The sequence below is a fragment of the Bombina bombina genome, chromosome 8 (genome assembly GCF_027579735.1).
Source record: "Bombina bombina isolate aBomBom1 chromosome 8, aBomBom1.pri, whole genome shotgun sequence".
NCBI classification, from domain to species: Eukaryota; Metazoa; Chordata; class Amphibia; order Anura; family Bombinatoridae; genus Bombina; species Bombina bombina.
The window spans coordinates 254,300,651-254,315,419 of record NC_069506.1 but is presented as its reverse complement, the minus strand read 5'-3'; positions in this window follow the sequence as shown (position 1 = coordinate 254,315,419).

Here is a 14,769-nt window from a genome sequence, read left to right as displayed (position 1 = left end):
GTAACCATTCCTGCAGGGAGGGGATGGAGTGGGACCTCCATTTACATGCAATAAGCAGTCTCGCACTGTTAAGGCAATATTGCAATAGTTTCCATTTAATTTTGCACAGTTTACCTGGTTTAAGGTTGAGGAGAGCGGTGATAGGAGACAAAGAGAAATGATCACCCATAACAGTTTTTAGATGATTGGTGATATCTCTCCAAAAGGGGAGTAGCTTTGGGCAATGCCACCAAATATGGACCATTGTGCCTGGAGACCCACACCCCCTCCAACATGATGTGCCATCTTTGATTGTGCATAATTGTCAATTATTCATGTTTCACTGTTGATTGTGTATTAGTGTGCTTTTGCTTAACACAGGTAATATCCCTTTAAATTTGCATCAATGGAGTTTTAACACCTGGGGGCTCAGGTGTATTTAAGGAGCTTTGACACCTTAATTTGTAAGTCCATGAATAAGGCAGAGGGCTGCCGAAACGCGTAGGACCTATTAGCCTACCCCAGATGCTTGGGTTATAAGCTTTTATGCAGCTTTTACTAATCTCTAATAAAGAACTTTAGCTTCTACGCCTTGAGGCTTGCTGGCTTTCTTTGTTGTTAGCATTGGGGTATATACGCTTTAGTCTAACTGGGGTAAGGTACCATCGGAATAGAAATTTATGATTTAATTCCAAAATTCTAGGAGAGGAGGATGACTTAGTGGAGTTATAGAATATGTTTTGCCATTGCTCATTAGAGATGGAGAGGTCAGGCCCCCTCTGCCAAATTGAGTCATAAGAGGAGGGTGGGAGGGTAAGGGATTCGTCCAGTATTCATTTTGCTAGTGATAGGAACCCACGAGGCACCACCCCTTTATAGCACAGATGCTCAAAATTTGTCAGGTCCCTCAAAAGGTCTTGTCTGTGGGGTGACGTCCTTATTAGGTGTTTTAACTGCGCGTGTTTTAGCCATTTGGAGAAAGCACCCCCAGCAATATCAGCTAACTGTGTTTTGGGCTTGAGTGTTCCTTCCTGTGTCAGGCAAGCAAATGGTACTGTAGGGCCAATTTCCGTAAGACGGGCTTCTGCTAATATAATTCCCTTGCTAAACTCTGCATTAATGGGGACTGGTGTCATTTGGGAGATGAATGAGGAGATCAACTTATTTTTAGACCGTATCGAGTCCCAAATGTGAAAAATATGGGCGTATAGTGGTGATATTTTAGCTAAGGATGGCCTGCTGGCATGTTTAATCCAACAAAGTGGACTGATCGAGGGGGAGTTTAGTAAGTGAGAGTCTATAGAGGTCCAAGCCTTAGTGTAAATGCTTTCATGCCACTCCAATACCCTCTGCAGGACTACAGCTTTGTAGTACTGGGAGATCGATGGTAGACCCAACCCACCTCTGCCCAGTGGTTTTATAAATATCTTCCTGCTGATACGGGGCTTTATGTTACCCCATATAAATGAGTTAATCAACGACTGGACCTGGTCCATGTATGTAGATGGTAGGTGAATTGGAGCAGCCTGAAGGATATATAATATTTGGGGGAGAGTGGTAATTTTTACCGACTGCATCCTACCCCACCAGGAGAGAGGTTTGTTGTGCCAATTATCAAAGTCTTTTTTAATTTTATGGAGGATGGACAGGTAGTTGTGCTTAAACAACTTATTCGTGGAAAGGGAAAGGTGGATGCCCAAATATTTAATTTTATCTTGCAGTAGTCTATAAGGGCAGTGTTCTTTCAGAGCTTCAAAAGTTTCCGTCTGCATGTTGATGTTGAGGATTTCAGACTTTTGGGCATTAATTAGGAAATTAGAATGACGGCTAAAAGTATCAAATTCTCTCAAAAGATGTGGCAGGGACTCAGACGGGAAAGTAAGTAAAGTGAGCACGTTGTCCGCATAAAGGGTAAGTTTATACGTATTGGGGCCTACTTGAAGACCAGAGATTTTAGGGTTGTTCCTAATATGCGACGCCAGGACTTCCATTGAGAGAGCAAAAAGCAGAGGGGACAGAGGACACCCCTGTCCCGTGCCATTTCGGATATCTAAACTGTCGGACAACGAACGATTTGCCCGAACTCTGGCTGTGGGATGCGTATAAAGACTAAATATCCTTTGTGTCATTATGGGCCCGAAGCCAAAGGCCGCTAGGCAAAGTCTCAGGATGTTCCAGTCCAGACGGTCAAACGCTTTTTCTGTGTCAGTTGAAATTAAGATAGAGGGGACATTCGACCGGCTGGACTGCTCGATCAAATGCAGGACTCTAATAGTGTTGTTGCGTGCTTCTCTGTTCGGAATGAAACCTGTCTGATCAAAGTGTATAATTTGGGGGAGTATTTTCTTAAGACGCGTGGCCAAAATTTTAGCATACAGTTTAAGGTCGGTGTTGAGCAGGGATATTGGCCTATAGTTTCCTACTTTGGTTGGGTCCTTGTCAGGTTTAGGTATAACTGAGATGTGGGCTTCCAAATAACACCTGGACCAAGTCGAGTCACCATCTATGGATTGGAACAGTGATGTGAGGAAGGGGACAGCAGGTTCTTGAATTGCTTATAATACAAGTTTGAAAAGCCCTCAGGGCCTGGACACTTATGAGAAGGTAAGGATTTAATGGCTGTGAGGACCTCTTGGGGTGTGATGGGGTCATCAAGTGCTACTGCCAACTCCCTTGGTATGCAAGGTAAAGCAGCTTCCGTAATATATTGTTCGGTTGCTGTAGGGGTAGATGCAGCGAGTGGGACTGGTAAGTTATAAAGATTGCCATAGAATCTTTTAAATTTGTCTGCAATTAAAGAACTGCCTACAGTGTGATTTCCCATCTTGTCTGTTAATTTATGGATGTATGTGCAGAGTGTACGCTCCTTAAGTGTTCTAGCTAGTGATGGGACAATTTTATTTGATTTAGCAAGGTATGATTTTTTGAGATAGAGTGCTTTAATTTGGGCCTCTGCGTATAGCAACTGGTTAAGTTCATTTCTGGTTTGTCTCAGTTGGGTGGACAGGGAGGTGTCTAGGGGGGATGTCTGATGTTGGTTCTCAAGCGTACGTAAAGTTTGCAAAATATTAGAGTATTGTGTCCTATATTGTTTAGTACGCAAAGCTTTATGTTTAATGAGCTCCCCTCGAAGGACTTTATGTTTTATGAGCCTCCCATAAGATGTGGGGGGAGGTTTCAGCCGTGTAGTTAAGCCTAAAATATTCTTCGATAGATTCTGCCAGTTGTTTGACAATTGGGTTATTTTTTTAGTAGCGACTCGTCCAGTCTCCAAATGAATGGGGTCAGGGGTGCCTCAGACCAATTTAACCCAACCGAGACAGACGCATGGTCTGACCAGCTAGTTGGTTCGATATCCACATCTCTAACTAAGTTGTATATAAGCTGATCTGTGAAGATGTAATCTATTCGGGAATGATTCCGGTGGGAGTTGGAGTTAAAGGTGTAGCTATGTTGATTTGGATGTTTTAATCTCCATGTGTCAAGTAAGGCAAGGCGGTGTAACAGGGAGGTCATGTCCAGTAGGGTTTTAGGGGAGGTGCTGCAACTGCCTAAGGAGCAATCTAACATAGGGTTCAATGCTATATTGAGATCTCCTGCAAGAACTAAAGGGCCTTTCTGTATTTGGAGTATGCGGCGTTTCAGATTGTGAAGGTATTACACTTGCTTGGTGTTGGGTGCATATATGTTGGCCAGTATGATTGGTCGATTATGGAGAAGTCCTGTTACTATTATCCATCTACCACCGGGGTCTGACTCTTCCGTGAGTAGTTGAAAAGCCACATCCCTACGAATTAGGATCCCAACCCCCCAACCTTTTTGACATTGTGTACCCAACTGGGAAATCTCTACTGGAAAATTTAGGTGGACAGTCTTTGGGGAAGTGGGTCTCCTGCAAAAAAACTATATTGGCATTCGCTTTCTTAAACCACGCAAGGGCCACTGATCGTTTGGTTGGAGAGTTCAAGCCCTTAGCATTCAATGTGACTATATTTATTACTTGTGAATCCATGTCGGGCAAGTAGCAGAAGGGCCTGTGTACCTAAAATATGTAGAGGCAGGCTTACCAATGAACTCCTGGAACCGTAAAGTGAGAGGTTTAGTGCGTAAACTAGTCAGTATGTGAATTGTTTGGCTTACCTGAAGAGGGAAACCCAACCGGTTAGTGAAAACCCAATCGGACCAGGGAATAAGAAGAAAGGGGAAGACGATTGAGGAGAAGTAAAGAGAGGAGTCATATCTGGAATGGCAAAACACAATTGTAAATACATCAACTTTCAAAACAAAATAAACAACATAAACTAAAACTTTAGCCATTAACTACTCCTAGGAGTGAGGCCAATAAGGGGGGGGGGGTGAAAGTGACTGCTACGACTCTTGGTAGCTGGTCAGCTAAAAAGGCACATAGTTGAGGGAATGTGCTTCGTAGAGATTTCTTTTTTTTTTTATGTAGGGCCTTCGCAGAGGTCCTAATCAGTCTGATTAGTTGTGGTTCTGAGGACTAAGTTTGTCGATCTAACTGTGGATAACACTGTAAAATAAACAACACATTCATGCACAGGTTGAGAATGGTTATAGCAGCCTATTTTCTGCATTCAAAGTTAATAAAACACTGCAATAAACAGCAGACCACATAGCTGCACTTGGGTTGCCCCAAGTCTGTACTCATAAGGCATACAGGGAAAGGGCCTGAACCCTATTTGGACAGGTGAATAGAAGTTCAGTTTCAGGTGATCCGATCATGGTCCTCCCGTTGTATGGGGGTCGTGCTTTTAGCAGGAATCCTGCTTCGTCTATGACGAGTGACTCGGCTCCATTCTTGACGCTGAGGCTTCGGCATTTGAGGTTCTTGGGGGGAGTCATGGTTGGGGGGCAGCCCGGGGTGCTGTATCCCTAGCTGGGAGCAAAAGGTGTCTAGATCTTCCGGGGACTTGTAGATCACTGTGAGATTGTCTTTTATGACCCTTAAGCAGAAGGGGAATCCCCAGCGATATGGTATCTTAAGGTCTCTAAGGTGCAAAGTCAGGAATCTGGCCTCTCTTCTTTTGGTCAAGGTCAGTTGGCTAAGATCAGCGTAGAATTGCAGAGAGATGCCCTCAAACGTGATTGGGGACCGTTTCCTGGCTGCAGATAAGATGCTTTCTTTCTCCTTAAAGCTCGTGAACTTCAGGATAATGTCCCGTGGAGGAACAGATTCCTTAGGGAGTGGCCTGAGGGCCCGATGATATCTGTCTAATTGGTATTCCATTGACGTTTCATTGTTCATCAGCGTGTTAAGCAGTTTTTGGAGGAAAGGTAACAGCTCCGCAGGTTTAACAAATTCTGGTAATTCTGATATTTTGCCGCCTCCCCCATTGTCCAAATCTTCAACCTGGTCTTGGAGTTGTTGTATAAGGGTGGCGTTTTGGGAGGTTTGGCGGGATTGCTCATCTAGGAGCCTATCTGTATACTCAGCATCTTCTTCCATTTGCATTATTCGGCTGCCAATTTCACTGATCTCCTTTTTGACTTCAGATAGGCTACATTTAATCATGGAGCTTACCTGGGTGATAAAATTAGTAAAGTCCTCCTTTGAAGGGAGAGCTACAATGTCTGCTTTAGTGAGTGTAGTAGACCCCTCAGGTGGTTTTTCAGCGTCTGCTGGAATAGGGGGAGTTTTTGCAGGTGAGGGTAACGTGTCTGTAGCAGAGTTATCTATTGCCTTGAAAAAGGAGTGGACCTTAGAAGAAGCCGCAACAGGGCCTTTGCAGGATTTGTCAGCCCTAAGCCCCTTCTTAGATGCTATTAGATAAGAATGTAACTGCTAATGTGGTTATTTTGATAGCAAATTTGATTTTTTTTTGTTTTTTTTTTATTAATAAAAGTGCAGTTTCATTCAGGTCCACAAAATCAATGCAAAGTATAAGTTTGGTGCAAGTAGGCAGGCAATCTATATTCCAACGTGAAGCTGGTGTAGCAATAAACACTGGGGTGTATTTGTTTGTGAGGTCACCCGGCTAATGAGGGATAGTGGGCCTCAATCCCCTTTAATAACACCCGGTCAGCTTTATGGGTATGTGCGGTGTCTGTGGATTACAATGTCAAAAACATATGCCCTTATGCTGGGCCCCTTGTGCACTGGACTTACATTTGCTAGTCAAGATGGGGGCCCAGCGTTTCAGCTCTATGCAGCTCTTTACTTCTGAGATGGTGCTCCATTAACGGAGGAGCTAGGACTATGGTGCTGCACGGGCCAGAGCACAGCAGGGGTTCTTCAATGTGCCGGCTAGTACTCGGTCGAGTAGAGGAAGCGTCTCTAGGGAAAAGAGTGGTGAGCCATGTGGCCAGCCGGGAGGTTCCGCAGTAACTGACTCCTGACTCTCAATAATGTTGCCCGTTCCGGTAAAGGAGGTTACCACAGTGTCAGCAGAGCAACTGCTGGCGAAAATTGCTCCTTCAATTACATTCCTATATCCTATAGGAGTATTAGCTGCTGACCTCACTTCGGAGCTCTAGAAGCCTGCGACCATCATGGTTGCCGGCTAGCTCCGCCCCAAAGTTTATACTTTTTAACCTAAAGAAGTACCGTCTGGATTACCTTCATAGCAAGCAGAGTTAATATATGTGTATACACACATAAAGATAAATATATATATATATTCATATACATATACATTTTATCTTTGCTGCCCATTGCTGCGCGACTTATCTCCTTCGCTGCGCTAGGTTCTCTGCCGTGACTATCGGTATGAGAATGAGGCTCCCATTGGAGCCTATGGAAGCAAGCTTGAGCACAAAGCTTTTATGCAATGCAAATGTGAGGTTGCGTTCGCATTCAGCTCAACTTGTAATACCAGCGCACATTTGTATGTGCTGGTATTACTGAGTAGATCGCAAATACTGTGCTAATGAAAGCGCAAATTTGCGCTACTCTCGTAATCTAGCCTTAAGTATTTTAATGCAATTACATTAAAAAGATTTGAATTCATACTTTGATTATTATTTTTACATTGTACTGTAAGAGGGATATAAAACCACAAATATTTTCTTTTATGATTCAGACAGAGCATGCAAGTTTAAACAACTTTCTAATTTACTTCTGTTATCAAATCTTCTTTGTTCTCTTGGTATCTTTTGTTAAAAAGCAGGGACAAACACTCAGGAGTTTGCCCATTTCAGGAGCACTATATGGCAGCAGTTTTGCAAGAATGTTATCCTATTGCAAGACCACTAGATGGCAGCACTGTTTCCTGCTATGTAGTGCTCCAGATACCTACTTAGGTGTCTATTCAAATCAGAATATCATGTGAACAAAGCAAATTTGATAATAGAAGTAAATTGGAAACTTTTTTTTTTAAAATGGTTTGCTCTGTGTGAGTCACAAAGGAGATGTTTGGGGTTTTATATCCCTGTAATATGCTTTCTATAATGTTTATTGTATTGAGCACTATACTGTGATGTATATGCCTGTAGATTAAACCCCTTAGATACATAGCTGTCAAGGTAAAATGTGCTAGGTCTGATTCACTAAAGTTTAATTTTAGCTTCCACATTACTTTCTTCCCATTGGTTCTGGGCAAGATTATAAGTGGAGCACTATTTAGCGCTTGCATTCAAGCGCAAACACTGCTGAATGTAATTTTTTTACGCATTTGTTTTAAAGGCACAGTCTACTCCAGAATTTTCATTGTTTACGGCCCCCTTATTTCAGTTCTTTTGACAGACTTGCATTTTAGCCAATCAGTGCTACCCCATAAATAATTCCATGGGAGTGAGCACAATGTTATTTTTTATGGCACACATGAACAAGCACTTTCTAACTGTGAAAATTGTCAAAATGCACTGAGATAAGAGGCAGCTTTCAAGGGCTTAGAAATTGCTTAGCTTTCAACAAAGAATACCAAGAGAACAAAGCACATTTGTAAAATAGAAATTGAAAAGGTGTTTAAAATTGCATGCCATATCTAAATCAATTTTGATTAAACTGTCCTTTTAAGTTAAAAGTAAATAGCTTGGCGCGAGCGTCAACTTCTACTCCCCATAGATTTTAATAGAGCAAATAATTTATTTTTTTAAATAAATAAATATAAATATATATATATATATATATATATATATATATATATATATATATATACTGTGTATATATATATATATATATATATATATATATACTGTGTATATATATATATATATATATATATATATACTGTGTATATATATATATATATATATATATATATATATATATATTACAGGTATATATAAGGATATCTATTATATAAAAAGACTAAGAACATTTTCTACTATGTGAAGAACATTGGGGTATAAAATATTTAAAAGTGCATACACAATTAAAGGAATAGTTTAGTCAAAATTAAACTTTCATGATTCAGCAATTTTAAGCAACTTTCTAATTTACTCCTATTATCAATTTTCTTTGTTCACTTGGTATCTTTATTTGAAAACGCAAGAATGTAAGCATAGGAGCCGGTCCATTTTTGGTTCAGAACCTGGGTAGCACTTTCTGATTATGTCTAAATGTAGCCACCAATCAGCAAGTGCTACCCAGGTCCTGAACCAAAAGTGGGCCGGCTCCTAAACTAAAATTAAAATAAAGATACAAAGAGAACAAAGAAAAATTGATAATAGGAGTAAATTAGAAAGTTTCTTAAAATTGCATGCTCTATCTGAATCATGAAATAATTTTGACTAGACTATTCCATTTAAAACCATTATTCACCATTAAAACTGATTATAAATGTTTTTTTTTTTAAGTTTTCAGGTATTTGAGTGGAAAGGTCTCCAAAGTGTGTGTGTGTACAGGGAGGGCAGAATTATTAGGCAAATTAGTATTTTGACCACATCATCCTCTTTATGCATGTTGTTTTACTCCAAGCTGTATAGGCTCGAAAGCCTACTACCAATTAAGCATATTAGGTGATGTGCATCTCTGTAATGAGAAGGGGTGTGGTCTAATGACATCAACACCCTATATCAGGTGTGCATAATTATTAGGCAACTTCCTTTCCTTTGGCAAAATGGGTCAAAAGAAGGACTTGACAGGCTCAGAAAAGTCAAAAATAGTGAGATATCTTGCAGAGGGATGCAGCACTCTTAAAATTGCAAAGCTTCTGAAGCGTGATCATCGAACAATCAAGCTTTTCATTCAAAATAGTCAACAGGGTCGCAAGAAGCGTGTGGAAAAACCAAGGCGCAAAATAACTGCCCATGAACTGAGAAAAGTCAAGCGTGCAGCTGCCAAGATGCCACTTGCCACCAGTTTGGCCATATTTCAGAGCTGCAACATCACTGGAGTGCCCAAAAGCACAAGGTGTGCAATACTCAGAGACATGGCCAAGGTAAGAAAGGCTGAAAGACGACCACCACTGAACAAGACACACAAGCTCAACGTCAAGACTGGGCCAAGAAATATCTCAAGACTGATTTTTCTAAGGTTTTATGGACTGATGAAATGAGAGTGAGTCTTGATGGGCCAGATGGATGGGCCCGTGGCTGGATTGGTAAAGGGCAGAGAGCTCCAGTCCGACTCAGACGCCAGCAAGGTGGAGGTGGAGTACTGGTTTGGGCTGGTATCATCAAAGATGAGCTTGTGGGGCCTTTTCGGGTTGAGGATGGAGTCAAGCTCAACTCCCAGTCCTACTGCCAGTTTCTGGAAGACACCTTCTTCAAGCAGTGGTACAGGAAGAAGTCTGCATCCTTCAATAAAAACATGATTTTCATGCAGGACAATGCTTCATCACACGCGTCCAAGTACTCCACAGCGTGGCTGGCAAGAAAGGGTATAAAAGAAGAAAATCTAATGACATGGCCTCCTTGTTCACCTGATCTGAACCCCATTGAGAACCTGTGGTCCATAATCAAATGTGAGATTTACAAGGAGGGAAAACAGTACACCTCTCTGAACAGTGTCTGGGAGGCTGTGGTTGCTGCTGCACGCAATGTTGATGGTGAACAGATCAAAACACTGACAGAATCCATGGATGGCAGGCTTTTGAGTGTCCTTGCAAAGAAAGGTGGCTATATTGGTCACTGATTTGTTTTTGTTTTGTTTTTGAATGTCAGAAATGTATATTTGTGAATGTTGAGATGTTATATTGGTTTCACTGGTAAAAATAAATAATTGAAATGGGTATATATTTGTTTTTTGTTAAGTTGCCTAATAATTATGCACAGTAATAGACACCTGCACACACAGATATCCCCCTAAAATAGCTAAAACTAAAAACAAACTAAAAACTACTTCCAAAAATATTCAGCTTTGATATTAATGAGTTTTTTTGGGTTCATTGAGAACATGGTTGTTGTTCAATAATAAAATTAATCCTCAAAAATACAACTTGCCTAATAATTCTGCACTCCCTGTATATGTGTATATATATATATATATATATATATATACACATACTAGTCCTAAAGCCCGTTCACACGGGCCATTTTTTTGCAGTACAGCGGTCCCACCCCTTGTGCTCTCTCCCTCCCCCTCTCTTTTGCTCTCTCTCTCCCCCTCTCTTTTGAGCTCTCTCTCTCCCCCCTCTATTTTGCGCTCTCTCTCTCCCCCCTCTCTTTTGCGCTCTCTCTCTCCCCCTCTCTTTTGCGCTCTCTCTCTCCCCCCTTTTCTTTTGCGCTCTCTCTCCCCCCCTCTCTTTTGCGCTCTCCCTCCCCCCTCTCTTTTGCGCTCTCTCTCCCCCTCTCTTTTGCTCTCTCTCTCTCCCCCTCTTTTTGCGCTCTCTCTCTCCCCCATCTCTTTTGCGCTCTCTCTCTCCCATCTCTTTTGCGCTCTCTCCCCCATCTATTTTGCACTCTCTCTTCCCCTCTCTTTTGAGCTCTCTCTCTCCCCCATCTCTTTTGCGCTCTCTCTCCCCCTCTCTTTTGAGCTATCTCCCCCCTCCCTCTCTCCCCCCTCTCTCTCCCCTCCTCTCTCTCTCTCTCTCTCTCCCCTCCTCTCTCTCTCTCTCTCTCTCTCTCCCCCTCTCTCTCCCCTCTCTATCCCCCCTCTCTTTTTTGTTCTCTCTCTCTCCCCCTCATTTGCTCTCTCTCTCCACCTCTCTTCGCACTCTCCCACCCCCTCTTTTGCTCTCTCTCTCTCCCTCATCTCTTTTGCACTCTCTCTCCCCCTCTGTTTTGAGCTCTCTCTCTCCCCCATCTCTTTTGCGCTCTCTCTCCCCCTCTCTTTTGAGCTCCCTCTCTCCCCCCTCTCTCTCTCCCCATCTCTTTAGTGCTCTCTCTCCCCCTCTCTTTTGAGCTCTCTCTCCCCCCTCTCTCTCTCCCCCCTCCTCTCTCTATCCCCCCTCTCTCTCTCCCCCTCTCCTCTCTCTCTCTCTCTCTCCCTCCCCTCCTCTCTCTCTCCCCCTCCTCTCTCTCTCCCCCCTCCTCTCTCTCCCCCCCTCCTCTCTCTCTCCCCCTCTCCTCTCTCTCTCCCCCCTCCTCTCTCTCCCCCCTCCTCTCTCTCCCCCCCCATCTCTCTATCTCTCCCCCCTCCTCACTCTCTCCCCTCCTCTCCTCTCTCTCTCCCCCCTCTCTTTTGTGCTCTCTCTCTCCCCCCCTCTTTTGCTCTCTATGTCTCCCCCTTTCTTTTGTGCTCTCTCTTTCCCCCTCTCTTTTGTGCTCTCTCCCCCCCTCTCTTTTGCTCTCTCTCTCTCCCCCCTCTCTTTTGTGCCCTCTCTCTCCCCCCTCTCTTTTGCTCTCTCTCTCTCCCCCTCTCTTTTGCGCTCTCTCCCCCCACTCTTCGCGCTCTTCCCCCTCTCTTTTGCTCTCTTTCTCTCCCCCATCTCTTTTGCTCTCTCTCCCCCCTCTCCTCTCTCTCTCCCCTCCTCTCTCTCTCTCCCCTCCTCTCTCTCTCCCCCTCTCTCTCTCCCCCCTCTCCTCTCTCTCTCTCCCCTCCTCTCTCTCTCCCCCTCTCTCTCTCTCCCCCTCTCCTCTCTCCCCCCCTCTCCTCTCTCCCCCCCCTCTCCTCTCTCTCTCTCCCCTCCTCTCTCTCCCCTCCTCTCTATCTCGCGACCATGCCTGACCACGCCCCCTTCATGCCCGGCCACGCCCCTTTCACGGCCATTCACGCCCATCCACGCCTCCTTAATGCAGGCCATGCCCCCCGCTCACGACGGCCACGCTTACTTCTGACGCAGATGAGATCAGATCAGCTAGGGAGTAGGACTCAAAGGCCAGGTGTGTGTGTCCTCGTGCTGTCTCTACTGCGCATGACAGCTTTGGACAAAATATATATATATACTGTATATGTATATATTTGTTTATATTATAAGTATATATAATTACCATATGCATATTTAGACACATATATACAATATAGCCTTTCCATTCAAATACCTGTCATATACCATTTACTTTTTAACCCTTATATTATGTTAATAATGTTTATATGAATAATTTTTATTAGATAGTGAATATGAGTATAACAATTTATTTTTATGTACTTATGTTGTGTTGGTGCACATATTTTTTTAACCCTTAGGGGCCAGTTGATCAAAGCGTCAATCTAGACACATTCGCTGCAGTCAATACACTTGCCAGACATCGCTGATGCGAATCTACATTCAATGGTCTTATTTATCAACACTTCTGTCAAACTCACGCGCGTCATGTCCGACGCAAATAGCATTGGACTGTTGATAAAATAGTATTTTTTTAACTCTGCCGCTCCGGATGATTAAGACAATTTTTTCCAATGTCTGCATGATACCTCATACTAATTGAGGTTGTAAAGTGTAAGTAGCACTCTGTACTGTTACAATAAATATTTCTTAAAACAGAGTTACGCTATTTTGCATCTTTCTTCTTTTTTCCACTTGATACTCTAACAACGTCTTTTGAGCGGTCAAGACCCCGGATATACAGTACTAGCATCAAAAAGAGAGTCCTGGATCTCATATCGGATTACAAGCAAGTGGGACGGAGACGACCTTTACTTCTGAACGGTCCCGGCAGGATATATACTACGTGCCCAACACTTACCTCATATGATTGAGGTACTTTGAAGTAAGTAGAAAACCAAGCCCAGTAAGGGATTCTCTATTGTTACACATCCTTTGGATACACTGTGGATATCGAATGAACTGTGACCAATTGTTCTTATACAGAGTTACCTTCATGTTTCCAGTTCACAATATTGATAGAGTGCTCATATGATTTGGAACATTATTTTGTTAATATATTATCAGTGACATCGCTAAAATTATGATTGCACTTTCTGTTTTTATATTATACCGTACTTATTGCATTGTAATCACATTGGGGTTCATCACTCAGCATTTCATTTCTTTTTTCTGTAATACTGTATTCTTGCTATGCACAGTTTCTAGTAATATTGTTTAAGGTTTATTCTAGTATTTTATATATGAGTATTTTACATATGCGTATACTGAGTATTTATTTTTGGATTTAGGTTTAGCGCTGTCCAGTGTGCAATAAACTTGTTTTAATATACCACTACATAGACTGACAGGGTTGAGGGTTCACCCTGTTGGGCTTTTTCTGCACCTATACAGCAGCTCCACTACTGTAATTATATATTTAGCGCTTTCCAGTGGCGCCTGTGTTTTTTCACAGTAACCACTTCCCCTAAAAATCTTTTTTGTTCTATATATATATATATATATATTGTACCAAAATGCCATTAGATATATGTAGAAATATATATTTATGAAAAAATAGAACAAATCTTTCTATGTGCAGAACATTGGAATGTGAAATATTAATATTTTCATGTTGGGTTAGTGCAAATGAGAATATGCGATTAGGACTGCTCACTAGTGTTTTTTTTCCGGCATTGACTTCTATGGGGGAATATGTGATTGTGCACAATATTCTAACTTCGGATTCTAACTTACTTCTAGCGCAATTAACACTCAACCTGGAGCATTAATTTGAGCTCCACTCGTATTCTGGCCCAATATATTTTAAAGTTCACCATTGATATTGCACTGTGAAACTGAAACTGTTTACTGACTAAGACCAAGATTAGAAAATATAATGTAATTAATTGTGATTTGGCCTCTTAATAACAGCATTTCTGTCTGGAATTATAGAGGTGCAGAAAATAATACTAGCAGGGGCTTACAGGAGTGTCAAATTTATAGCAACAACTATTATATTATATTTGCAATGGCAGTAAGTTGCCACTTCCTAAATGTTTACAAACTCCAAGCTGGGGTAGCTTTTTACTACCAATGTCTACATTTGGAAGGATAAGCAAACAAATAAAATAAAATACAATTCTAAGCCCTATATTTAAGGTTATATTGTTTTAAAAATAATTATAAATAGCAATAATTCTACTTTCTATTGGAAAGATAGGGCTTCAGAAATGTATAATCTAAAAAGGTATTTACCTTCACTTGCTACACCCCTCATATAAATCAATGGATCCATCAACAAAAAGAAAATAAGGTGCAGGGTGGAATAGAGAGAAAGAGATGAAGATGAAGATATTGGAACTATAAAAATGATAGGAAATGTGAAAAAGGAGCAGTGGATATAAAAAGTAGGCATTTAGATGGAGCAGTATATTGCAGAAATACAAAAGGAAAGAAAGGATTTTAATGATACTAAAAGAAGTAAGAAACAGAAATACATAGATGAAATGGAAGAGACGGAGATGGAACTGTATGTAAATGGTGGAGGGGCTATTAATGGAAGAGTAGATTAAAATATGAGGGACTCAGATGGAAAGAGATTAACAGGTAAAGGAAAAAGGGGGCTAGTTAGTAAAAGCTATGGGGAGGCAAGTTAGGTCCAAAATGAGAAGGTTAGATGGAGACACACAGGGGTATAAGT